Here is a 27968-nt window from a genome sequence, read left to right on the forward strand (position 1 = left end):
ATTAAAAAGGAACATGACAAGCTGTACTTTAGATACCATAATAGTGATTCCACAAAAGCCTGAGAATTTTAACTAATATTACCAAATGTAAAAAAGGAAGCTAATTGAAAATCTTTGTGTTGACTCTCTTCTGAAGAGGTAATAGGGGAAATGGGTGCTGTAAAACTGAAGAAATTAACAATGAGATTGAATTTATCAGAGAAAAGTAAAGGTTATAAGTATAAAGAATAATTAGTGGAGTAAATTTTAACTTAAATGATACCCCAAATGAATTGAATACACCTGACAGTGAGGTGCAGTACATCTTGATACAGCAGATATAATGAAACCTGGGAAAGGAAAGGTGAGCTCAGTAATACGTTCTTTCTTCTTTCCGTGACTGCAGGCTACAGAAAAACTGACTAGAACATTTTAAAGGCAGCTGAAAATAACTGCTTTTTGGAAAAAGTAAGTCTCAAAAGAATTGGAAAGGAAGTTAAATTCACCTACACTATAGAGATTTAAAATACAATCTGGACAGAGCCGAGGAGATTCCAAAGTGCAAACAAGCTGAAGAAGTCTGGCATGGAAATTAAGCCTATGCATAATACCAGAAAAAAAAATAAGTGAGATACTTTCAATAAAAAGCACAGAAAAAGAAACTATAATGGAAGAAAACATAACCGAAGGAACAAAAGGAAAATTGCCAATGATGCTTTGTACTCCACAAGGACTCAGATTAAATAAAATAAAGAGCAAAAAGATGAGAAAAACTGAGGTGATTAACTTACAATACAAAATAAAGGGTCAAAATATATTAATGTAATTAATAAACTGAAAGGTGCAAAGAACAGAACACATATGGAAAAATGCAAATTAATTACATGATAACATGGAGGAAAGGCTTGGAATAATTACAGTGAACACAGCTGTGAAAGATCAAGTAATCAGAAAAAAATAGATATGCAAGACAAAGACAATCTCCTATACGAATTAATGGTTTCCCTGAAGAACTCAACATATGGATTGGGAGAATTATTAAATATTTAATAAAATAAGTTTCCATGAAATGAAGAAAGAGCCATAAAAGATTCCAGGAAACATTTACACTGAATGGTTAAGATATATCCCATGTGTAAGTAATTGAATTTAAAAACAAAGTTTTTTTTTCCTAAAAGAAATAAAATGTGATGCAAGGATTATTTATCAAAAAGAAAATGTTGAAACCTGAAAGCCTTAGGAATCCTAAACCCAGAAAAATTGTAAAGGAAACATTTTGGAAATTTTGTTGGAAATAAAAACTACTTAAGGATGAAACTAAATAAAGAAATAAGTAAAAATAATGAATATGTGAAAACATAAAATAATAAGCTTATACATACAATTATAAACTTATAAAAACTGTAGTAACAGAACAGAATGTAAATGCTATAAATTTTGTGAAATAAAATTAATAGCATAAATCACAAATCAGAAAGAGGAAGGAAGGGAGGTAAGACAACATGGAAGAGTGGTAATGTCTTTATCTTTTACAGCAGAGAGCCAATCGATGTGTATAAAGTTTAAAAGAGGAGTTAAAGGTGCATAATTAAAAAATCTATATTTAAAAATTTTTTTATATTTAGAAATAAATTACAGGAAACAATTTATTATGGTAAGATGATATTTCATTCAGTTTCATTACAGTTTCCTGTTCTGATAATTCACATAAACTTACATTGAATACTTATTTTTTAAAATAAGGTATGTGTTAGGACCCAATATTTATAAAACATTTTTTATTGTGAATTTGTCTATCTATATGTCATATCTATTATATCTATCTATCCATCCATCTATTCATCCATCTATCCATTGATCCATCTATCTTCCTACCTTTATAATTAGTTGATTGAAATGATATTCAGCTGGTGTAAACATTTTATGGTGGTACAATATAGAATGTAGTTTTTGCATTTTACCATGCATTTTCTTAATTGCCTAAATTATATATCATATGTAGTATTTTATTGCAAAAAGAATAAATTCATTATTTTTGTCACAAAATTAACCCAATTTGATAAAGTATGATGCAGCAGTTCCATTATTTAAATAAATCATAATCTTCCAGGCCTTAATATCTGGTACCTTTATTTTTGGCAGCAATATTGGGTAATAGATACTTACCTAATACTTTGAGAGGAGTCATAACTGATGCATGAATGTTTTAAACAACCTGCAGATTGTCATCCAGCATCTGTGTTAACATCCTTAATGACCAATAACTCAATTTGTCACAAGGCTTCCTTTTCCATTTCAAGATATCTTTACATTTTTTGAAACACTTTTTTTTCCTTTTCGGCTTAAACAACAGAAACTTTTTTTTCATAAATCTGAAGGCTGTAAGCTCAAGATCAGGATGTAAATAGGACTTTTTTTTTCTGAGGCCTCTTTCCTTGGCTTTTATATGGCCATCTTCTCCATATGGTGGACATAGGTTGATTCTGTATCTTTTCTGTTGTGAATAGTTCTACGATAAATATGTGAGTGCAGATGTCTCTTTCACATACTGTTATCATTTCCTTTTGATATGTACCCAAAGGAATATATATACCATATATGGTATATATTCATATATATATATTCATATATATATCAAATAAGATATATATATCTTATTTGACTTTATGTATACTTAATGTTTAGTATGTCAATTTGTTATGTATACTTAATGTTTACAAATGTCATGTATACTTAATGTTTAGATACCACTTACAAATGAGAACATGCAGTATTTGGTTTTCTCTTTCTGTGTTAGTTTCCTTAGGAAAATGAACGCCAGCTCCATTCATGTTGCAGCAAAGGAGATGATCTCATTCTTTTGGGGGGCTGTGTAGTAATCCATGGTGTATATGTGCCACATTTTCTTTATCCGTGTAATGTTAATGGGCATTAAGGTTGGTTCCATGGATTCATTATTGTGAACATCAGCAAGCATACATGTGTCTTAATGGTAGAACAATTTATATTCCTTGAATCCAATAATGGGATTGCTGGGTCAAATAGCAGTTCTAAGTTACTTGAGAAATCCCCAAATGGCTTTCTACAGTGGATGAATTAATTAAAGTTTCCACCAGCAGTGTATGTGTTCCTTTTTCTTCACAACCTCCCCGGCATCTGCTATTTTTGATGGTTTGATAATAATCATTATGACTAGTATGAAGTGGTATCTCACTGTTGTTTTTTAATTTGCATTTATCTAATTATTAGTGATGTTGATCTTTTTTTTTCACATGCTTCTTGGCCACATGTATGTTTTCTTTTGAAAAAATCTGTTCATGATTTTTGCCCACTTTTTAATGGGGTTGTTTGTGTTTTGTTTGTAAAGTTGCTTAAGTTCCTTATACATTCTGGTTATTAGACTTCTGTCAGACGCATAGTTTGAAAATATTTTCTCCCATTCTCTAGGTTGTCTGTTTAATCTGTTGATAGTTTATTTTGCTGTGCAGATGTTCTTTAATTTAATTAGGTACCATTTGTCAATTTTTGTTCTTGTTGCAATTGTTTTTGGCCTACTAGTCATGAAATCTTTGCCAGGGATCTCAGGTTATGTTCCAAGGTTTACATAGTCTTAGGTTTCGTATTTAAGTTTTTAATCCATCTTTAGTTGATTTGTGTATGTGGTGTAAGGAAGGGGGCCAGTTTCTATCTTCTGCATGTTTCTAGACAGTTATCCCAGCATTATTTATTGAACTGGGCATCATTTCCCCATGGCTTTTTTTTTTATTATTATTATACTTTAAGTTCTGGGATACCTGTGTAGAACATGCAGGGTTTTTACATCGGTGTACATGTGCCATGGTGTTTTGCTGTACCCATCAACCCGTCATCTACATTATGTATTTCTTCTAATGCTATCCCTCCCCTACTCCCCAACCCCTGACAGGCCCCAGTGTGTGATGTTCCCCTCCTTGTGTTCATGTGTTCTCATTGTTCAACTCCCACTTATGAGTGAGAATATGCGGTGTTTGGTTTTCTGTTCCTGTGTTAGTTTGCTGAAAAGGATAGTTTCCAGATTCAAACATGTCCCTGCAAAGGACATGAACTCATCCTTTTTTATGGCTGTGTAGTATTGGTATGGTGTATATGTGCCACATTTTCTTTATCCAGTCTATCATTGATGGGCATTTGGGTTGGTTCCAAGTCTTTGCTATTGTGAATAGTGCTGCAATAAACATACGTGTGCATGTGTCTTTACCGTAGAATGATTTATAATCTTTTGGGTATATACCCAGTAATGGGATGGCTGGGTCAAATGGTATTTCTGGTTCTAGATCCTTGAGGAATCGCCACACTGTCTTCCACAATGGTTGAACTAATTTACACTCCCACCAACAGTGTAAAAGCGTTCCTATTTCTCCACATCCTCTCCAGCATCTGTTGTTTCCTGACTTTTTAATGATCACCATTCTAACTGGCATGAGATGGTATCTCATTGTGGTTTTGATTTGCATTTCTCTGATGACTAGTGATGATGAACATTTTTTCATGTGTCTGTTGGCTGCATAAATGTCTTCTTTTGAGAAGTGTCTGTTCATATCCTTTGCCCATTTTTTGATGGGGTTGTTTGATTTTTTCTTGTAAATTTGTTTAAGTTCTTTGTAGATTCTGGATATTAGCCTAATGACCAGTGATGGTGAGCATTTTTTCATATGTTTGTTGGCTGCATAAATGTCTTCTTTTGAAAAGTGTCTGTTTATATCCTTCACTCAGTTTTTGATGGGGTTGTTTGATTTTTTCTTGTAAATTTGTTTAAGTTCTTTGTAGATTCTGAGTATTAGCCTAATGACCAGTGATGGTGAGCATTTTTTCGTATGTTTGTTGGCTGCATAAATGTCTTCTTTTGAAAAGTGTCTGTTTATATCCTATCCTTCACTCAGTTTTTGATGGGGTTGTTTGATTTTTTCTTGTAAATTTGTTTAAGTTCCTTGTAGATTCTGGATATTAGCCCTTTGTCAGATGGATAGATTTCAAAAATTTTCTCTCATTCTGTAGGTTGCCTGTTCACTCTGATGATAGTTTCTTTTGCTGTGCAGAAGCTCTTTAGTTTAATTAGATCCCATTTGTCAATTTGGGCTTTTGTTGCAATTGCTTTTGGTGTTTTAGTCATGAAATATTTGCCTATGCCTATGTCCTGAATGGTATTGCCTAGGTTTTCTTCTAGGGTTTTTATGGTTTTAGGTCTTATGTTTAAGTTTATAATTCGTCATGAATTAGTTTTTGTATAAGGTGTAGGGAAGGGTTCCAGTTTCAGTTTTCTGCATATGGCTAGCCAGTTTTCCCAACACCATTTATTAAATAAATGGTGTTTTCCATTTATTTGAGAATCATTTTCCCATTGCTTGTTTTTGTCAGGTTTGTCAAAGATCAGATGGTTGTAGATGTGTGATGTTATTTCTGAGGCCTCTCTTCTGTTCCATTAGTCTCTATATCTGTTTTGGTACCAGTACCATGCTGTTTTGGTTACTGTAGCCTTGTAGTATAGTTTGAAGTCAGGTAGCATGTTGCCTTCAGCTTTGTTCTTTTTGCTTAGGATTGTCTTGGCTATATGAGCTCTTTTTTGGTTCCATAGGAAATTTAAAGTGTGTTCATTGGCAAGATGGCCAAATAGGAACAGCTCCTGTCTGCAGATCCCAGTAAGATCAATGCAGATGGTGGTGATTTCTGCATTTCCAACCGAGGTACCTGGTTCATCTCATTGGGACTGGTTAGACAGTGGGTGCAGACCATGAAGTGTGAGCTGAAACAGGGTGGGACATTGCCTCACCTGGGAAATGTAAGTGGTCAGGGAATACCCTCCCCTAGCCAAGGGAAGCTGTGAGGGACTGTGCCTTGAGGAACAATGCACCCCGGCCCAGACACTACACTTTTCCCATGGTCTTCACAACCTCCAGACCAGGAGATTCCCACATGTGTCAACACCACCAGGGCCCTGGGTTTCAAGCACAAAAATGGGTGGCCATTTGGGCAGATATCGAGCTAGCTGCAGGAGTTTTTTGTCATACCCCATTGGTGCCTGGAATGCCAGCAAGACAGAAATGTTCACTTCCCTGGAAAGGGGGTTGAAGCCGGGGAGCCAAGTGGTCTATCTCAGTGGATCCCACCTCCGTGGAGCCCAGCAAGTTAAGATCCACTGGCTTGAAATTCTCACTTCCAGCACAGCAGTCTGAAATCAACCTGGGATGCTTGAGATTGGTGAATGGAGGGGCGTCTGCCATTACTGAGGCTTGAGTAGGCCGTCTTCCCCTCACAGTTTAAAAGAAGCCACCAGGAAGTTTGAACTGGGCGGAGGCCACCACAGCTCTGCAAAGCCACTGTAGCCAGACTGCCTCTCTAGATTCCTCCTCTCTGGGCAGGGCGTCTCTGAAAGAAAGGCATCAGCCCCAGTCAGGGGCTTATAGATAAAACTCCCATCTCCCTGGGACAGAGGACCTGGGAAAAGGGGTGGCTATGGGTGCTCCTTCAGCAGACTTAAACATTCCTACCTGCTGGCTCTGAAGAGAGCAGTGGATCTCCCAGCACAGTGCTTGAGCTCTGCTAAGGGACAGACTTCCTCCTCAAGTGGGTCCCTGACCCACATGCCTCCTGACTAGGAGACACATCCCAACAGGGGTCAACAGACACCTCATAAAGGAGAGTTCCAGCTGGCATCTGGCGGGTACCCCACTGGGACAAAGTTTCCGGAGGAAGAAAGAGGCAGCAGCAAACTCCAGCAGAACTGCAGCAGAGGGGCCTGACTGTTAGTAGGAAAACTAACAAACAGAAAGTAATAGCATCAACATCAACAAGAAGGACGTTGTCACAGAAACCCCATCCAAAGGTCACCAACATCAAAGACCAAAGGTAGATAAATCCACAAAGATGAGGAAAAATCAGCACAAAAAGGCTGAAAATTCCAAAAACCAGAATGCCTCTTCCCCGCTAAAGGATCACAACTCCTCACCAGCAAGGGAACAAAACTGGATGGAGAATGAGTTTGACGAATTGACAGAAGTAGACTTCAGAAGGTGGGTAATAACACACTCCTCCAAGCTAAAGGAGCATGTTCTAACCCAATGCAAGGAAGGTAAGAACCTTGAAAAATGGTTGGAGAAATTTCTAACTGGAATAACAAGTTTAGAGAAGAACATAAATGACCTGATGGAGCTGAAAAACACAGCGTGAGAACTTCGTGAAGCATATACAAGCATCAATAGCTGAATCGATCATGCGGAAGAAAGGATATCAGAGACTGAATACCAACTTAATGAAATAAAGTGTGAAAACAAGATTTAAAAAAAAGAATGAAAAGGAACAAACAAAGCCTCCAAGAAATATAGGACTATGTGAAAAGACCAAACCTACATTTGACTGGTGTACCTGAAAGTGATGGGGGAGAATGGAACCAAGTTGGAAAACACTCTTCAGGATATTATCCAGGAGAACTGCCCTGGTAGTTTTTTTCTAATTCTGGGAAGAAAGTCAATGGTAGCTTGATGGGATAGCATTTAATCTATAAATTACTTTGGGCAGTATGTCCATTTTCATGATATTGATTCTTCCTATCCATGAGCATGGAATGCTTTTCCATTTGTTTGTGTCCTCTCTTATTTCCTTGAGCAGTGGTTTGTAGTTCTCCTTGAAGAGGTCCTTCACGTCTCTTGTAAGTTGTATTCATAGGTATTTTATTCTCTTTGTAGCAATTGTAAATGGGAGTTCACTCATGATTTGGCTCTCTGTTTGTTTATTATTGGTGTATAGGAATGCTTGTGATTTTTGCACATTGATTTGGTATCCTGAGACTTTGCTGAAGTTTCTTATTAGCTTAAGAAGATTTTGAGTTGAGAGCCTGGGGTTTTCTAAATATACAATCATGTCATCTGCAAACAGAGACAATTTGACATTTTGCTTAGGATTGTCTTGGCTATGTGGGCTCTTTTTTGGTTCCATATGAACTTTAAAGTAGTTTTTTCCAATTCTGTGAAGAAAGTCAGTGGTAGCTTGATGGAGATAGCATTGAATTGGTAAATTACTATGGGCAGTATGGCCATTTTCACAATATTGATTCTTCATATTCATGAGCGTGGAATCCTTTTCCATTTGTTTGTGTCCTCTCTTATTTCCTTGTGCAGTGGTTTGTAGTTGTCCTTTAAGAGGTCCTTCCCTTGTAAGTTGTATTCCTAGGTATTTTATTCTCTTTGAAGCAATTGTGAATGGGAGTTCACTCATGATTTGGCTCTCTGTTTGTCTGTTATTGGTGTATAAGAATGGTTGTGATTTTTGCACATTGATTTTCTATCTTGAGACTTTGCTGAAGTTGCTTATCAGCTTAAGGAGATTTTGGGCTGAGACGATGGGGTTTTCTAAATATACAATCATGTCATCTGCAAACAGGAACAATTTGACTTCCTCTTTTCCTAATTGAATACCATTTATTTCTTTCTCTTGCCTCATTGCCCTGGCCAGAACTTCCAACACTATGTTGAACAAGAGTGGTGAGAGAGGGCATCCTTGTCTTGTGCCAATTATCAAAGGGATCTGCTTCCAGTTTTTGCCCCTTCATTATGATATTGGCTGTGGGTTTGTCATAAATAGCTCTTATTATTTTGAGATACTGTCCATTGATACCTAGTTTATTGAGAGTTTTTAGCATGAAGGGATGTTGAATTTTGTTGAAGGCCTTTTCTGTATCTATTGAGATAATCTTGTGGTTTTTGTTATTGGTTCTGTTTATGTGATGGATTACATTTATTAATTTACATTTGTTGAACCAGGTTTGCATCCCAGGGATGAAGCCAACTTGATCGTGATGTATAAGATTTTGATGTGCTGCAGGATTTGGTTTGCCAGTATTTTATTGAGGATTTTTGCATCAATGTTCATCAGGGATATTGGCCCAAAATTTTCTTTTTTTGTTGTGTTTCTACCAGGTTTGGGTATCAGGATGATGCTGGCCTCATAAAATGAGTTAGGGAGGATTCCCTGTTTTTCTATTGTTTGGAATAGTTTCAGAAGGAATGGTACCAGCTCCTCTTTGTACCTCTGGTAGAAAATGGCTGTTAATCTGTCTGGTCCTGGACTTTTTTTGGTTGGTAGGCTGTTTATTACAGCCTCAATTTCAGAACTTGTTATTGGTCTATTCAGGGATTTGACTTCTTCCTGGTTTTGTCTTGGGAGGGTATATGTGTCCAGGAATTTATCCATTTCTTCTAGGTTTTCTACTTTATTTGTGTAGAGGTCTTTATAGTATTCTCTGATGGTAGTTTGTATTTCTGTGGGATCAGTGGTGATATCCTCTATATCATTTTTATTGGGTCTATTTGATTCTTCTCTATTTTCTCCTTTATTAGTCTGGCTAATGGGCTATCTATTTTGTTAATCTTTCCAAAAACCACCTCCTGGATTCATGGATTTTTCAAGGGTTTTTCATGTCTCTATCTTCTTCAGTTCTGCTCTGACCTTAGTTATTTCTTGTCTTCTGCTAGCTTTTGAATTTGTTTCCTGTTGCTTTTCTAGTTCTTTTAATTTTGATGTTAGGGTGTCAATTTTGGATCTTTCCTGCTTTCTCTTGTGGGCATTTAGTGCTATAAATTTCCTTCTAAACACTGCTTTAAATGTGTCCCAGAGATTCTGGTACATTGTGTCTTCCTTCTCATTGATTTCAAAGAACATCTTTATTTCTGCCTTGATTTTGTTATTTACCCAGTAGTCATTCAGGAGCAGGTTGTTCAGTTTCCATGTAGTTGTGCAGTTTTGAGTGAGTTTCTTAATCCTGAGTTCTAATTTGATTGCACTGTGGTCTGAGAGACTTTTTGTTATGATTTCCGTTCTTTTGCATTTGCTTAGGAGTGTTTTACTTTCAATTATGTAGTCAATTTTAGAATAAGGGTGATGAGGTTCTGAGAAGGGTGTATATTCTGTTGATTTGGGGTGGAGAGTTCTGTAGATGTCTATTAGGTCCACTTGGTCCAGAGCTGAGTTCAAATCCTGAATATCCTTGTTAATTTTCTGTCTCATGGATCTGTCTAATATTGACAGTGGGGTGTTAAAGACTCCCTCCATTATTGTGTGGGAGTCTTAGTCTCTTTGTAGGTCTCTAAAAACTTGCTTTATGAATCATGGGTCACACTCTCAACCTCACCTCTAGGGGCTCGCCGGGACTTTTGTCCAGTTATAGGTCTAGAAGCAACAGGGGTGTTGGGGGTGGCTGCTGAGGAGAATCAACATTATCTTGCCTGGCAACTGCCTAAGAGGAGGCCATCATTGTTGCCTCAGGCAGTGCAAGGTTTATCTCCTCAGACAAAGGTGGAAAGGCTGATTGCAGCATGGGTTGGGGAAAGGATGTTGCCACTACTTGGGATGGGGAAGGTGTTTCTTCTGGCAACAAAGTTTCAGCAGAGTTTACAAATTCAGTGTCCCCAGCTTCATCAGGGTCCTCCCACATGTCCCCGTTCCAAGTTGCAGGGTCCCATTCTTTTCCAATCAATGCCTTCACTTTAACAGTAGACACCTGGTGATTCTGTGCATGCACGTTTCGTTGCAGGTCAGCCACTTGCATGATAATAGCTTGTGTCTGTTTTACCACAATTTCAGCTCTTTCTCTATTCTCACTCAGGGCAATCTTAGCAGATTTGAGGCTCACTATCTGCTTCTGAAGTCAGGAGTTCATCATTTTCTTTTATCACTTTGTCTATTGAACTTAGGAGCAACCAACCAGCTTCATTATATTCCTTGGTTCTCCATATATGGTCAAAGTTATTATGTTTAGAGTCACTAAACTCCTTGCCTCTCCCGAGTAGTGCATCAGGAGTGTCAAATGAGTCTATTTTTCATAACACTCTAAATGGTTCATGCCAAGGATTATCTGTGTTCTCCATACTATTAGAAGTAGAGTCCTTAGCATTTTGGGGTCTACATATTAAGCAGCCAACTACAGAAACCCCAAAACCAATGAAAGAACTGAATCCTTAATATTCTGTTCCTCTAGAACCACTCGTGGTACCAAAATCCGTATTAGTCAGGGTTCTCTAGAGGCACAGAACTAATAGGATATATATACTCATATATACACACACACACACACACACACACACACATATATATATGAGTTTTTTAAGTACTAACTCACACAATTCCAAGGTCCCAAGCTGAGGAGCGAGGAAAGCCAGTCCGAGTCCCAAAACTGAAGAACTTGGAGTCCAATGTTCGAGGGCAGCAAGCATCTAGCATGAGAGAAAGATGTAGGCTGGCAAGCCTGGCCAGTCTCCTCTTTTCACGTTTTTATGTTGTTTTATATTCTAGCTGTGCTGGCAGCTGATTAGTTTGTGCCCATCCAGATTAAGGATGGGTCTGCCTCTCCCAGCCCACTGACTCAAATGCTAATCCCCTTCAGCAACACTCTCACAGACACACCCATGATCAATACTTTGCACCTTAAATCCAATCAAGTTGACACAGTATTAACCATGGCAATAACTTAGGAAATACCATTCCGAATACAGGCCCTGGGAAAGATTTCTTGATGAAGACACCAAAAGCAATTGCAACAAAAGCAAAAATTGACAGCTGTGACCTAATTAAATCAAAGAGCTTCTGCACAGCAAAATAATATATCAACAGAGTAAATAGGCAACTTACAGAATGGGGGGAAATATTGACAAACTGTTCATACAACAAAAGCCTAATATCCAGAATCGATAGAAAACTTTAATAAATTAACAAGCAAAAATCAAACAACTCCATTGAAAAGTTGGTGAAATAGTTTGGATATTTTTCTCCATCCAAATCTCATGTTAAATTGTAATCCCCAATATTGGAGTTGGGGTCTGGTGAGAGGTGTTCGGATCATAGGGGTGGATCCCTCATAAACGACTTGTGTCATTCTGTTGTTGATAAGTGAATTCTTGCTCTGAGTTCACATGAGATCTGGTCATTAAAAGTGTTTGTTACCTCTCTGTCACTCTCTCTTTCTCTTGTTCCGGCTCTGGTCACGTTACATGCCTCCTTCTTCCATAATTGTATGTTTCCTGAGACGTCTCTAGAAGCCAAGCAGGTGACAAGGCCATTCTTTCTGTAAAACCTGTAGAAACATAAGCCAATTAAGTTAGCTTTCTATATAAATTACCCTGTCTCATGTATTTCCTTATAGCAATAATAGAGTGGCCTAATACAGTGGGTAAAGGATATCAACAGACAGTTTTCTAAAGAAGACATACATGCATCCAGCAAGCATATGAAAAAAAAAAAAGCTCAATATCACTAATTGCCAGAGAAATGCAAATTAAAACCACAATGAGATACCATCTTACACAAGTCAGAATGGCTATTATCAAAAAATTCCCACTGCTGGTGGGAAGGTAAATTAGTTTAGTCACTGTGGAAAGCACTATGGTGATTTCTCAATTTGACCTAGAAATCTCATTTTTGTGTATATTCCCAAAGGAATATAAGTTGTTCTACCATAAAAACATATGCATCTGTTTATCACAGCACCATTCACAATAATAAATACTTGGAATCAACCTAGATGCTCCTCAATTATAGATTGGATAAAGAAAATGTTATATATATATATTTATATATCATGGAATATTATGCATCCATAAAAAATGAAATAATATCTTTTGCAACAACATGGATGGAGCTGGAGACCATTATCCTAAGAGAACTAATTCAGGAACAGAAAACCAAGTATTTAATGTTCTCACTTATAAGTGTTAGCTAGACATTGTGTACACATAGACACAAAGAAGAGAACAATAGACACTGGGGCCTACTTGAGGGTGGAGGGGGGAGGTTGGTGAGGATTGATAAACTACTTATCAGGTGCCATGCATATTAACTGGGTGACAAAAGAATCTGTATACCAAACCCCCATGATATGTAATTTACCTATATTATAAACCTGCATATGTACCCCTTAATGCTTTTCAGGAGTAAAGTTTGGGGGCAGAGTGTTTGACTGCAAGGGGCCAGCATGGATGTAATCATTTTAAATTAATATAATTTTCCTATATTTTGATTACAGTAATGGTTATGTGACTCTATGCATTGGTCAAAACTTATAAATATTCCTCAATAAGTGTAGACTTAATTTTATATATATTCTAAAAAATATTTAAAAAATGAAATTGATGACTAGACCCATTATCGGGCATCAAAATAATGAGCACAGTGTTCGTCAATTGTAATGTTATCAGAATAAAAAAGTACTAGGATACAAATGAAAGGTAATTCAGGTATAGTAGAAAGTACATTGGACTTTGACTCAAAAGAGTTTTCTTTTAAATTTCTGATGTTAATAAGTAATATTGAGCAAATCACTTAGCTTTTCTTCACCTCGGCTTTCTAATTAGTGAAATAAGGTAATAATTATTTCACAAAAGTTCTAATGTTTAAATGGTATTATTTACCTGAAATCACTTTATAGGCTATAAAATGCTCTTCTAAATTTATTTCATTAAGCAAATGTTAAATAAGTGACTTGTCTTAGCAAGTCATTATACTAAATGCTATAGGAAATAAACACAAAGATTAGAAATAAATTATGCACACTTGGAGCTTAGGGACAAGAACAGTAGCATATGTAGAAAGTGAATATAATACAAGGTAGAACGTGGTAAGTGCAAACGAAAGAAAATGAATAACTGCTACAGAAGCTTTTGCATCCAAATTTTTACCCTGGAGTTTTATTTTCAATGATAACACATAAACTTGGAAGTTGGTATTCTCATCAACCCAATAAAAAGAAAGACTAACAAAAATCAATGGCTTTTCCTGAATACATCAGAAAACTGAGGTTCCAGGGGAAACTATCATTCTGAAATCTGAAGACAGAAGCTCAAGGAAAGAAACAAGGTGGAGATATACTTACGAGAAGAAGAAGCTGCCAGGAGCATAAACTGGTAAAAAGTGAAATTTATTAATTTTGACAAATCACTGAAAGCTGAGTGTGAACTAGCTGGAGACTAAGAAATTCATGGATACCACAATGTTAGGGGAACATCTACATTTTTGTGGGCTTTCCCTCCAGGAGTCCCACTAGTTCCTAATGAAAATCTCATGGTAGCTCTGGTAGAGGAAGGGGAAAAGTAATCATTGAAAAATGTGCTCAGAGTCTTCTCCGTAACAAAGTTTTATATCACAGGAGAAAATACTTTGCCAGACCCTTATCCTAGTTTAGGGAAAAACATTCCTTCTACTCCAGCCTCCCCTAGTGTTTCTGTTTCACCTCATGGAGTGAAATAACATAGCCAACAGCAGTAAAGGTGTAAAGAAAATAGGTTTAAGTCCTGCAGCCAGTGAATGAAATAGGAGATTGTGGAGGAGGGGAGAGATATACTATTGGAGAAAATCTTGTGAAGACCACAACCCTAAGAAAGAGGCCCATTAAAACAGTAAGAATTAATGGGAAGATTATAGAACACTTCCTCTTTCCCACATCTTATGACCACATCAATAAGGCTTCAGTATAACAACAATAAATTACAGCTGAATGCATTACCAAACACAGATTCTCAATGAGGAGGGGTAATTAGAGAATTTCACAGTCAAGAAAGCAGACAAGAACAAAAACACTAGAGGAATTTGAAACCTCTGGTACCTATGGCTACGGGAAACATTAAACAAAATTATAATACTAGTTGTATCATCATAAATCATCATCATAAATGCTTATTTAGCTCTGTTTCTGCTATCTGAAACATCATGTCTGGCTTTCAACAAATAAATACAAAGCATGCAAAAAGGCAAGCAAAAAGACAGTCTGAGGAGGCAAAGTAATAATCAGATCAAGACTCAGATATGACACATGTTAAAAATTAATATTCAGAACATTTAAAATAACTGTCATTAATAAAGTACTGTAAAAGAAAAGTACAGCATGCAAAAACAGGTAATATAAGCAGGAAAATGGAAACTTTAAGAAAGAATCAAATGGCGATATTAAAAGTAAAAGATATTGTAACAGAAAAACAAATGCCTTTGATATGCTTGTTTGTAGACCTACGCAGCTGAGGAAATTATCAATGGGCTAGAATATATGTCTATATAAATTTTCTAAAATGAAATGCAGAAAGAAAAAAAAATCAAAAAATCCCAGTGGAACAGAATATCCTAAAACAGTGGGTTCATTTCAAAAGATGTAAATCACACATAATTAAACTATAATAAGGAGAAGAAAAAAGAATGAAATAGAAGAATTATTGAAGTAATAATAGCTTAAAACTTTTTGAAAATTAAAACCACACACCAATTCACACAGCAAGGAAGCTCAGAGGACACTAAGCAGCACTAATGCAAGTAAACAAACAATAAACACACCTGGACACATCATATTTAAATTTCAGGAAAACAAAGTCAACTAAAAATATTTAAAGAAAACTAGAGGAGAAAGGGACCTTACTTACAGAGGAATAAGGATTAGAATGACATTGGACTTCATTTCAGAAACCATGAAAGCCAAAAAAAAAAAAAAGCTTTGAGTAAAATATTTAGTTTTGAAAGAAAAAAATTACAAACTGAGAAGAATATATTTAGTATAAATTATTCTTCAAACATGAAGGTAATGATCAAGGAATTAATTTTCCAAAAAAAAACCAATATTTAACATAAATTCACCTAAGGAAGCATCAAAATATATGAGGCAAAACCTGATAAAATTTTAAGGAGAAATGGGCACATACACTCTTAAAGTTAAATGTTTTAACGCCACCTATTCAGTTATTGATAGAGGAAGTAGACACAGAAGCAGTAAGGATATAGTGGACATATGCTGCTTATCAATTTAATCTAATTGACATTTTAAATACTCCATCCGACAACATCAGAATATGCATTATTTTCAAGCTCAAATGAAACATTCATCAAGAGAGAACACAATTTGTACCAGAAAATATGCCTTAAAAACTTTAAATAATAGATATCTATTGAAGTTTTTTCTTAGTCCATTTTTGTGTGGCTATAAGAGAATACCATAGGCTAGGTAATTTATGAAGAAAAGAAAATTATTTCTCACAGTTGTGAAGTTTGAAAAGTCCAAGAGCATTACACTGGTATCCAGTGAGAACATTCATGCCGCATCATCCCATTGTTGAAGGCTGAAGGGAAAGAGAGTGTGGGAATGAGTGAACAAGAGAGGGCCAAACTAGATTCTGTAACAACCCATTCTCATGATAAAGAACTCACTCCAGTGGTAATGACATTACTGCCTTCATGAGGATGAAGCCCTCATGGCATAATCATCTCTTATCAGTCCCACTTCTAAATAATGTCAAAATGGCAATAAAATTTCAACATGAGTTTTGAAGGGGAAATGCAAACCATAGCATTCTGCTCCTGACTCCCCAAAACTAACGTCTTCCCACATACAAAGTACATTCATTCCATCTCAATAGTCCACAAAATCTTAACTGGCTCCACCATCAACTTAAAAAGTCAAAAGTCCAGACAGACACTGATGTAAATCAGATATGGATGATACTTGAGGCCTAATTAATCCTGAGGCAAATTCCTCTCCATCTGTGAGCCTGTGAAATTAGGAAGTTACATGTTTGTAACGAATGCTGGCGAGGATGTGGAGAAAAGGGCACCCTCATACAACCTTGGTAGGAATATAAATTAGTACAACCCCAGTGGAGTACAGTTTGGAGGTTCAACAAAAAAATAAAAACAGAGCTACCATATGATCCAGCAATCCCATTTCTGGGTATATACCCAAAAGAAAGGAAATCAGTATATTGAAGAGACATCTGCACTGCCGTGTTTTTTGCAGCAGTGTTCACAATAGCCAAACTTTGGAAGCAACATACGTGTCCATCAAGAGATGAATGGATAAAGAAAATGTGGTACATATACACAATGGAGTACTATCCAGCCATTAAATTAAGAATGAGATTCAGGCATTTGCAACAACATGGATAGAACTGGAGGTCATCATGCTACGTGAAATAAGCCAGGTGCAGAAAGACAAACATCACATGTTCTCAGTTATTTGTGGGATCTAAAAATCAAAGCAATTGAACTTAAGGAGACAGAGAATAGAAAGATGGTTACCAGAGGCTAGGAAGGTGAGTGGAGGGGCAAGGGGGAATGGGGATGGTCAATGTGTACAAAAAATTAATTAGAAATAATGAATAAGACCTATTATTTTATAGCACAACAGGATTACTGTAGTCAACAATAATTTAATTGTACAATTTTAAATAACTAAAAGAGCATAATTGGATTGTTTGTTACACAAAGAAGTGCTTGAGGGAATGAGTATGCAATTATCCATGATGTGATTATTACACATTGTATGCTTGTATCAAAACTTCTGAGGCACCCTTTAAATATACACACCCACTACATACCCAAAACATTTTTTTTTTAATTAAAAAATAAGTTATATGCTTTCAAAATACAATGTCGGGAAAGACACAGAATAGACATTCTCATTTCCAAAAGGAGAAAAAGGCAAGAATAAAGAATAGGCTTCAAGCAAGTCTGAAAACTAACAAGAAAAACAACATTAAGTCTTCAAGCTGGAGAATTCTCTCCTTTGACTGCATGTTGTACATCTTGGGTACAGCGAAGCAGGGATTGGGCTCCTAAGGCCTTAGGCACACCCCACCCTATGGCTTTACTGGGCTCAGTCCACCCAGAAGCTCACACAAGTTGGAGTTTTGTTTCTGCAGCTTTTCCAGCCAGGAGTTGCATGCTAGTGACCCTGCAGTTCTATGGTCTTGGAGGTTTCCTTACTTCCACTGCTCCACCAGGTATTGCTCCAGTGGGGGCTCTCTGCAGTGGCTACCACTGTGAGAAATCTCTCCCATGGGCCCCAGGGCTGTTCACATCATTCTTTGAAATCTAGGTGGAAGAAGCCATGCTCACATAGCTCTTGCATTCTCCACACATGTAGAATTAACACTGTATGGACACCACCAAAGTTTATGGCTTGTGTCCTTCCTGTGGTAGGTTGAGACACACCTGGACCTGCTTGAGCCAAGCCTGGAGTGGCTGAAAAGTGTTGTGCTGTAATGCAGAGAGCACAGACCTGAGGCACCTGTGGGAAGAAATCCCATGGAGGGCACTTGAGGACCCTCTCCCCAAACCACTCTGCCCTTCTAGAGTTCTTGATCTATGAACAAAGGGGCAGTCTCAAAGACCTCTGAAATGCCTTTGTGCTCCTTCTCCAATTGTCTTCATTATTCCTTATATCTGTATTTTTCTTTTTAGGAAATGATCACTTGGCTCATCTTTGGTTTGCTTCCTCAAACACATTTTTTCATTCTTCACAGGGTCAGGCTGAAAGTTTTCAAACTGTTTTCATTCTGTTTCTCTTTTAATTATAAATTTAAACTCTAGGTTATTTTTTTCTTTTACATCTTACTGTGTGAGATTAAAAGTAGCTATGCAGCTCCTTCAATATATTGTTGAGAAATTTCTTCTGCCAGATATCCTAGTTCATCACTCTTAAATTTTTCTTCTATAAAGCTCTAGGGCATAAACACAATTCAGCCAAATTATTAGCCACTCTATAACAAGATTGTCCATTACTCACATTTCCAGTACTTCTCTTCTCCATCTGAGACCTCTTCAGAGTGGCCTTTAATGTGCTTATTTCAATCAACATTCTGATCATAACCACTTAAGTAATCTCTAAAAAGTTTCAAACTTTCTCTACAACTCTCCTTTTCTAAGCCCTTGCCAGAATTACCTTGAATACTCCATTTATGGCAATCTAGTCTTTTTTTTTTTTAGCCCGTTTCTTCTAATTCTTTTATCCTCTATCCATTATCAAGTTCCAAAACTACTTCAATATTTTCAGGTATTTGTTATAGCAATAGCTCCACTTCTCTATATGAATTCTCCATCTGAGTCTATTTTTCTTGTTGTTGCTATAACAGAATATACAGACTGGGTATTTTATTTAAAAAGTAATTTATTTTAAAAAGTAATTGATTTTTCACAGTTCTGGAGGCTGGGAAGTTCAATATCAAGGTGCAGGCCTTTTTGCTGTTTCATCCCATGACAGAAAGCAGAAGTACAAGAAAGCATGAGAGTGAGTAATAAAGAGAGGGTTAAACTTTCTTTTATAACAATTCACTCTCATAATAATGAACCCACACCCATGATAACAATATTAATCCATATAATCCTATAACTCAAACATTTGCTCTTTTAATGCTCTCCCAAAATGAAGGGATCTCTTTTGGAGCTGTGAGATGTGCAGCCTGGGGTGAGGGGAGGGTGATGCCAGCACCCCCTTGGCTGCTCCAGCTAGTATCACAGTATGTCACCTGCTGACCTAGTTTACTGTCTCTGGGCCCAGTTCAGCACTAAGACTTATCTAAGATTTGCAGTCTTTATGGCCTAGATTGTCTTTCAAGCTTACTTGGAGACAGAGAGTGTTACAGTCCTCAATTGTGAGGCTTGAGGGAACTCAAGTTCAGACCCCTGGAATTGACAATTGCCCCCTGGATAACGCTGGTTTAAATGCTCCCTGCATGGGTAGGCATCAACTGAGTTTGGTCCAGTTTTCCTTTCTGCTCTAACAAAACAACACTGTGTTTAATATCTCACAATTGCTGTGTTTTCTCTTCCTAAGCCCCCAGAGATGCTCTCTGCACCACCGCTGGGGGTGAAGGAGGTGTGGTATAGGCAATTTAGGACCGTTTTTCCATCTTTTCAGTGCCTTTTTCAGCAATACGAAGTTAAAACCAGGTACTATGAGTGCTCACCTGGTTTTTGGTTTTATGAAGGTGTTTTTTTCTGTGTATATAGTTGTCAAATTGATTTCCTTGCCAGGGGATGATTGATAGAGCCTTCTATTCTGCCGTCTTGCTCCCCATGTTATTGTGTCATCTAGATTCACCAAAATGTAAAGAACTTGAGCTTTACAATTATCGGTGGTGTGTGATAACACTTTTCTGTGTTAATGACATGAAATAATATTAATATTCTGACAATAGCTTTGTTTATTATTTAAATATCTGAAAATTAGAATTCTTAAACTTGAGAAAGGCTGGAAAATATCAGAGACCTCTAAAAGTTATTTGGCTCACATACACTAATAATGAAATTCTGATCATTCAAAATATGAAGCATTTTAATTAGAAAATAATTTTATAGAGCTTGGTTAGAGAGATGGAGGTTGGAACTGGTAGCATCTAACACCAAGTAACTGAGATGCTTTTTTCTGCTTGGTGATAATATAGATATTAGAGTTTCTAACTCGTTATCCCCTATTTTGTCAGTAGCAACATATTTATAATGGTCTGAAGTGAACAGATTTATCAATTTTGTACGTTTAAATATTCTTAGGGTGAGTTTCTAAAATGAGTTCTATGCAAATAGGAATTTTCCATTGTGAACATATAGTTTCAGAAATAGGATTTTTCCAACTAATAGCCAATCAGAAAATGTTTGAATCTGCCTATGACCTGTGAGCCCTCACTTTGAATTGTTTAATCTTTTGAGTCTGAACCAATGTAAACTTCATATGCATTAATTTTTTTATATGATGAAAGAAAAAGGTCCAATTTTATTACTGTGCACATGGATATTGTTTTCCCAACACCATTTATTGAAGATAACATCATTTTCCCATTGTGTATCTTAGTGACAATGGGAAATGAATTATGTCTTCTTACCACGTATAAAACCAATGAAAGCTTGGTGTGGAGTGACACAAGCTCTCCTATGGCCACCATCACTATGACTGCATTGAGTCAGACTGCAAATGTATGTCTTATTTCACCCTAAAACGTATAAAACCAAGCTATAACCCAACCACTTTGGGCCCGTGTTCTCAGGACCCCTTGAGACTGTGCCTCAGGCCATGATCACTCATACTTGGCTCAGAATAGACCTCTTTAAATATTAAAAAAGAAATCGAATTTTTGTTTCTTCTGTGTTAATTGAAAACCTCACTCTTTACTACTTTACCCAGTGCTAAATGGGGTGTTACACACAGTAGAACATTAATCCTAACTCAACTATTTAACTGTACTGTTTACTCTGCACAGACAAAACAAGTACATTAGAGAAAAGTTTAGACGACATAAAGCCTAGTGAAAACCAAAAGGTAACATCACATTTTTGTAAAATGTGCTGCACCAAGATAATAAATAGCTCTAGTTTTTTTTTAATTCTTCTCATTGTGTGTGTGTGTGTGTGTGTGTGTGTGTGTGTAATCTTATTTAAGGAGGCTGCTTCTTGGAGGAGAGAAAATCTGAAATCTGTTGGGCACTATAGGGGGTGCTGTTGTGTACTACCCAGATTCCCATTACCCTGACCCTTGAATGTGCCTCCTCTTTCAGAAATTAAAAACTCATTCTCCTAGTTGCTGGAAGTGGTGGCTGGCAGTTATCATTTGTGTCCTTCTCTTTGTTTGCCAATCACAGAAGGGGACAGCATTGCCCAAGATTACACCCCTGCCTGGGGCAACTCATATCCAATGAGTATTCAATGTCTCCATCTTTGCCCCAATTTAGACCACTCTAGTGCAAAAGCTCTCAACAGGATCTGTGAAACTTTTGCTGCAACTACATGGCACTCCAGCTCCTCTCTCTGTCCAGTCCTGCTGCCTTTATTTCCTCATGGCAGTGATCCTGATAGGACACTTAGTAAATGCCCTACATGAAAATTTCCATCTAACTGTTGACTTTCAGGTTAACCAAGGTGTGGCAGACACACTTTAACAAGTGAAAAAGAAATAATTGAAGCATTAATATGTCTTGCACTGGGGTTTACTAAATAACAAAAACAACAACAAAACCAACAGTAATAATAGCTACTTTAAATGAGCCCTTTCTTCATGTCAGTTATAGTTCATTATTTTATAAAATCTTCAAACAATTATTAAGTAAATATTAATATTGACAGGGAGGGGGGCAGAGAAATTCTAAACAGAAAAGGGTGGGTCCCTGGCAAAACCTGAAATGCATGGCTAGCATTTGCAAGGGCCAAGATACAAGAAAAAGTATACAGCATATGTAAAGAATTAAACATAGTTTAGTATCAGTAGATGTAATGTTAAAAATTGAGAGGGGTGAGAGATGAGGCAGAAGGAACAAATAAATACCAAATCATATATACCCATGTAATGGAAAATCATAGACAAATCATGGACTTATATAATCAAATTTACATTTCAGGAAGATTTGTAGAGCTGCAATGCGGAACACAAACCAGAAGGAGGCAATACTAGAGATAAGTATTCCAGTTAGATTGCAATAATCTCAGTGACAGATGATGGCCTACACTAAGGTAGACTAGCAAAGTTGGAAACATATTAATGGATTCAGAATACTTAGGAGGTAGAACTGGTAGTGCTTGGTTATTGCTTGCCTATAGAGTTAGAGAGAAAAGGAGGAATAATGCATGACTCCCAGATTTGAGACTTAATCAAATGCATGGATGTTGGTTCTTTATCCATTTACTGAGAATGGGCAAAAAGAGGATAAAAATTAACGATAATGACATAGAGAAGAGCCTGCTGATGCTCTGTCCTATATGTCCTCAGCCTATCTGAGTTCACTTCTCACTGTTGCAGATAGGCCCTATGCACACAGACAGCTTCCTCAAGTGCCTATGTATTCCAACTTCATTAAACTTTCATGCTCAGTCCCCTCTCAGGGAGGATTGGAAGCGCTAGAGAATTAACACTACCAAGGACTGTTGTAAAACAACTACACTACAAGGGGTGTGCAGATGACTGAGCTGAGAGAGGAAACTACTGGATGATGACAATAATGAAGATGGGTGACGATCAGCTGGAGTTGATCAAATAGGATGAAAAAGAGGCTAAGGAAGGAGAGGATGACAGAGAAAGTGCCAATACTGAAGATGACTCTCAAGCACATAGTATGATTTAGAAATCTAATCCCATTATTTCTTTACCTAGGTGCTTGTCTGAGATCAAACTTTTCATCAGACCTTTTCTCCTAGTGTCTTCAGCACATGCTCACTGTTCTTCCTACCCTCATCCTTTCCATGTTCATTAGTTCATATTTCCTTGTGCCTAGTCCCATTCTCATTTCCTTTGATTCTCCTAATAATTATGTTGTCTTAACATGCAATTTTTGCTTTCATTTTTGGTACCTCTTTATAACTTAATAAAAAGGATGTACAGTTTAATTTTTAATCAACAGTCTCCAAAATGATCTCTTGTTATGCATTCAGTGCAGTTCTTTCCATTCATATGTGAATTCAGTAGCTGCTTTCTTAACTGCAAAAGCAATCTTATTCGGTTGAGTAATCCCAGAAAGCATCATTGAATTAGAGGTATTTGTGTTATACCCTATATAAGAGTGCTGTGTGGGGTTGTTCAAACGTATCCTCTAGAGAAATGATTAGTGTAATAGTCTTAAGATTTGCTTTTTAAAGTTGATACTGTGGGTTATTTTTGTAAACAGGCTGATGTTTGAGACTTTTTTTCTCAAAATAAACAAGTCCTTATTAAGACAGGAATTTGGAGGAAGAAAAAGAAAACAAGACAAGAATGAAGGAAGAAATGAGAGAAGAAAAGAAGGAAGAAAGGAAGCAACGAAGGCAAAGTTAATCCAGCCATGGGATGGCAGAGCTTTCAGTAAAGATATTATAATGTGGCATTTGATGTCCTATTGGGATTTATTTCAACAAGTTTTGCATGGTCAAATTCCATTACTAAGCTTGCCTTCTACTGGGGATATGTGTATCTCTCTCATCTTCCATGGTGTCCTCACTGTAAGAAAAGCTCACCTCACCTGCTTAATCATAGCACATTTCTAATTGATTTCTTCTTGCTCATTATTAGCATGAAACTGGTTTAGGTAAAATTAGAACTTTAAATACATTGTTTATTGTATTTTATTATTAATTACAAATAGAGAGAAAAAAGGTAAGAAAGGCATAACTCTATATTCTTTAGGTAAATAATGAATTAGTATTTAAAGCTTTGTATTGTCTCATCTTTCCAACTAGACTGTGACTTATAAATAAGAATTGGTGTATTCTACTTATTTTAATAATCTGCCATATATTGTTCACAGTAGTATCAGTGAGTAATATAAATTTCAATAATATTGTAAAGTCTATACTCATTCTGAATTTTTTACAAGTTACTGGCCAATGGTTCTTGCTATATTTTCTTCTAATTAGGTGTTGAGATCTTTTTCAAGAGAGTGGCTATAAACTCTAGCCCTGTCTTGACTAGATGCTAGGGGATTTAGTCATGGATGGTTACAGTATTCCTGTCCCTGGATACTTCTTCATCCTGGCTCATGGCCTAATGCCTAACGTGTCTGGCGAATTACCAGGTATGTCCCTTTCCTTGGAAACTTGTTTATATTGGAAGATGGACTTGTGTCTCTTGTCTAACTTCTGTTTGATTTATTCCTGTCAAGATAGCCACTCTCTAGGAGAGCCTTGACTGGAAAATAAGATAGGTTTGGGTATGCTGGGAAAGTGAAACATAGAGGATGCAACTTAACAAAACGCATGAAGTAACAGAAGCATTGTATTACTTACAAATCCCCCAGAGAAGAGGGTAGCATGCCTCACAAAGCCAATAGAAATGGGAGAGCTGTTCAGGACATGTATGTTCAACCAGTGAGTGAGGAACAAGAAAGAAATAGAAAGGAACATATGGGTCAAAGCCTTTGTTGGTTCAGGCTGTTACCCAGGCAGGGTTCCCATGAAGAGTTCTAATTGGTGGATTTAGAGAGAGCTGACACAAGTTCCATGCATTCACACTGTGACTGACAAGTGGTCATTGTGGCATATCTACACAGTTCATGTAGGGTTGGAGCATCAGTGGGGTGAGTCAATGAGGTGGTACCTGTTTCAGATGGAGATGGTTACCAGGAGGCACTTGTATAAGTCAGATATCTGGATCAACCACATTAAAAACCTGGGAAGAAGCAGAAAACTAGAAACTATGCTAAGCGTGACTAAACCTGCTTATGATATGAGAAAGTTAAAGGACATGTTTGCTTCCCTTTTCACCATGATTCTAAGTTTCCAGAGGCCTCCCCAGCCATGCAGAACTGCGAGTCAATTAAAACTCTTTCCCTGGTAAATTACCCAGTATCGGCTATTTCTTCATAAAAGCATGAGAATGGCCTAATATACATGCTCAGTAGGCAGTGATTTGCATGCATGGGGGAAAGAATGAGGGCACGGTGGTATAGGGCCTCTATAGGTGCACGAGAATTTGGGGAAATAGAAAAACCCCATTCTTCTCAAGTGAGTCTGATGAGTTTCTCTGTACCCTAACCTCTCTATACCAATTTTGGAATCACTGCTATGCCCATTTGCTTGTTTTTCCAAATATAACCATAAGGTAACAGGCAATCAAATTATTTTAAATTTTCATTATATTAAGCTGAAATTTTTAAATAAATCAGAGTAGGTGATATTATAATTTAAATAAATACTCAATCCAAAGAAGAAACGAATCAATAAGAGGAAAGAAAGAGCAGTATATTTGAGCTTGGGTGCGGGATTAGGCCTTGTGGCTTTGGATGTGTGGCAAGCAATAATACTCAAGATTAGGGGTAAGCAGTTTCGGTTCAGGTTAGACTGCTAGGCAACGGTAGCAATTGCAGCAGTTTGATGCAAAGTGGGGGAAATAAGAATCAGAGGTAAGTCAAGGGAAGGAGTTAACAGAAACAAAGAGAGAAACATGTTCCCAATATATAGTTGGACTCCTCCCAGGCATGAGAGTTGTGAGGAGATTGAAAAAGCCCAAATATGAAAGAGAACAAAAGTTTAAATAGCCAATTAGGCATATTTACCTCTTCATGAGCAGAGAAGAAAGAGAAAGCTAATTCCTGATAATATTGTGCCCCCAAATGCACTGAGCTGTCACAGGAGAATGAATATCTTGCCTGAATGGGGTTCATTGGTTAACAGAAGAGATTTGGAGTGCCTACAGGAGTTGGATTATCATGCTGTATTGTTAGTTGAAGATGGGCTGAGAACAGACAGGACTTAATACCACAGGGTGGACAAATTTCCCAGAGCTAAGCAATGATAAACTCTCCACTTATACCTAGTTTTCATATACAATTTTCAATAACATCATAATAGTATTATTTACAGTATTTTTCCCTTTTATTCAATTAATTAACTGACTAAATATTCACATCCTTTGCCATATAACATATCCATATTTATGCCAACTCTGTGGAAGTTGTGAGACTTACACATTTTTCCATTAGTATAAGCACTTTAAGTTTTTCCACTCCCCCCCCATTTTTATCTAAAAAGCTCAAAATATAATAAAATATTCAAATAATTTCCCATTGTCAACAAAGATAGTAAGGCTTCCCAAACTAGACACAGTATTTGACTGACAACTGATATAAAAAAGTCTGAATCTTATATGTGAAAGGCAGCTTAAAGACAACATTTATTACACATGAACATGTGGAATATTTGAATGGTGGAGTCATGGAAGTTGAAGACTGCTTATACAAAAATACATATGTTATGTGCAGAGTATGCCTAGAGCAGCATTGCCCAAATTCCTTTTTTTCAGAACACTAGTATTTTGTTGTGTTTGTGTCTTTGATTATGATGAAATACCAATAGTATCTCCAAGAGAAAAATATTTTCATGGTCAAATAAATGTTACTTGCTACATAAGTTGCCTCCCTTTTTGAGAATCACAATTTACTATAATAAATTATAATAATAGGACTTCTTAGACATCTTGCAGTAAAGAAACCTGTTTATCTTTGAGCAGTCACCGCCCCAAATTCCTCTCCATAGAACAATTTTTTTTTTTTTTTTTTTTGAGACGGAGTCTAGCTACGTCGCCTAGGTCGGACTGCAGTGGCACGATCTCTGCTCACTGCAAGCTCCGCCTCCCAGGTTCACGCCATTCTCCTGCCTCAGCCTCCTGAGTAGCTGGGACTACAGGCGCCTGCAACCATGCCCAGCTAATTTTTTGTATTTTTAGTAGAGACGGGGTTTCACCGTGTTAGCCAAGATGGCCTCGATCTCCTGACCTTGTGATCCACCTGCATCAGCCTCCCAAAGTGCTAGAATTACAGGCGTGAGCCACCGCGCCCGGCCCTCTCCATAGAACACTTTTTAACAGAAAATGTATTGTGGCTAACATTTATGGGGCCATACTCAACAAACGTGCTCCCCTCCTCTTTCTTCTATACTAATAAAGGCTACCTTCCATTGACAAGGTAGAAAATGCTAATTACTACCTTTCCAGCTTTTTTTTTTTTTCTACTAAGGCATGGGCCAATGGCCGTGGCCTGATTTTGACAAATAGGATTTGAAAATAAGTATGCGGTTGGCTTCAGGAAAAGAAATTTTCTCTCTAATAAATACTGACACATAATAGAAAATACACCCACCTTCCATTGATTATGCTTTTTGTCTACTGTGACATTTGGACTTTCTGCAGTTATTTTGTGCTTACGAAGAAAAACATAATTAATGTGTGAGAGATGGCAAACCAGAATTGGAAAGAACTTGAGTCCTTCATGTCATTGACTTCTTAATTAACCATTTTAGGAGATGCCTACCTCACAACTTCTTGTTATATATGATAAATTGTTCTTTGTTTAAGTCATAATTGTTTGTGTTAGTTGATGCTTACAGCCTAAATCATTCTAACTGATGCACATATTAAAATCCCAAACATATTTTGGAGAATACTGGCTACAGGGAGCCATAAGGCAGCCAAGGCTCCATAAAATTATCTGCATTACAGCTATGCATTGTTTACTAAGGGAAATATTTATTAAGATACAACACGTTATGCTTTACACTATACCCAAGAAAAAAAATCTCTAAGTGGTTTGGAAATCAAAATGTAAAAATATAGAACCAAACAAGAACCTGGGAAATATGGGTGAATTATTCTACAAACTAGATATAGCTTAAAATTTCTCCCATTAACTGGGTATAGACAAAATTTTCAGACTATGACTCCAAATGGTTGATTTGTGGGAGGAGGTCAGGGAAATGAGGAGTGATTTACA

This window comes from Nomascus leucogenys, chromosome X (genome assembly GCF_006542625.1).
Source record: "Nomascus leucogenys isolate Asia chromosome X, Asia_NLE_v1, whole genome shotgun sequence".
Taxonomy (NCBI): domain Eukaryota; kingdom Metazoa; phylum Chordata; class Mammalia; order Primates; family Hylobatidae; genus Nomascus; species Nomascus leucogenys.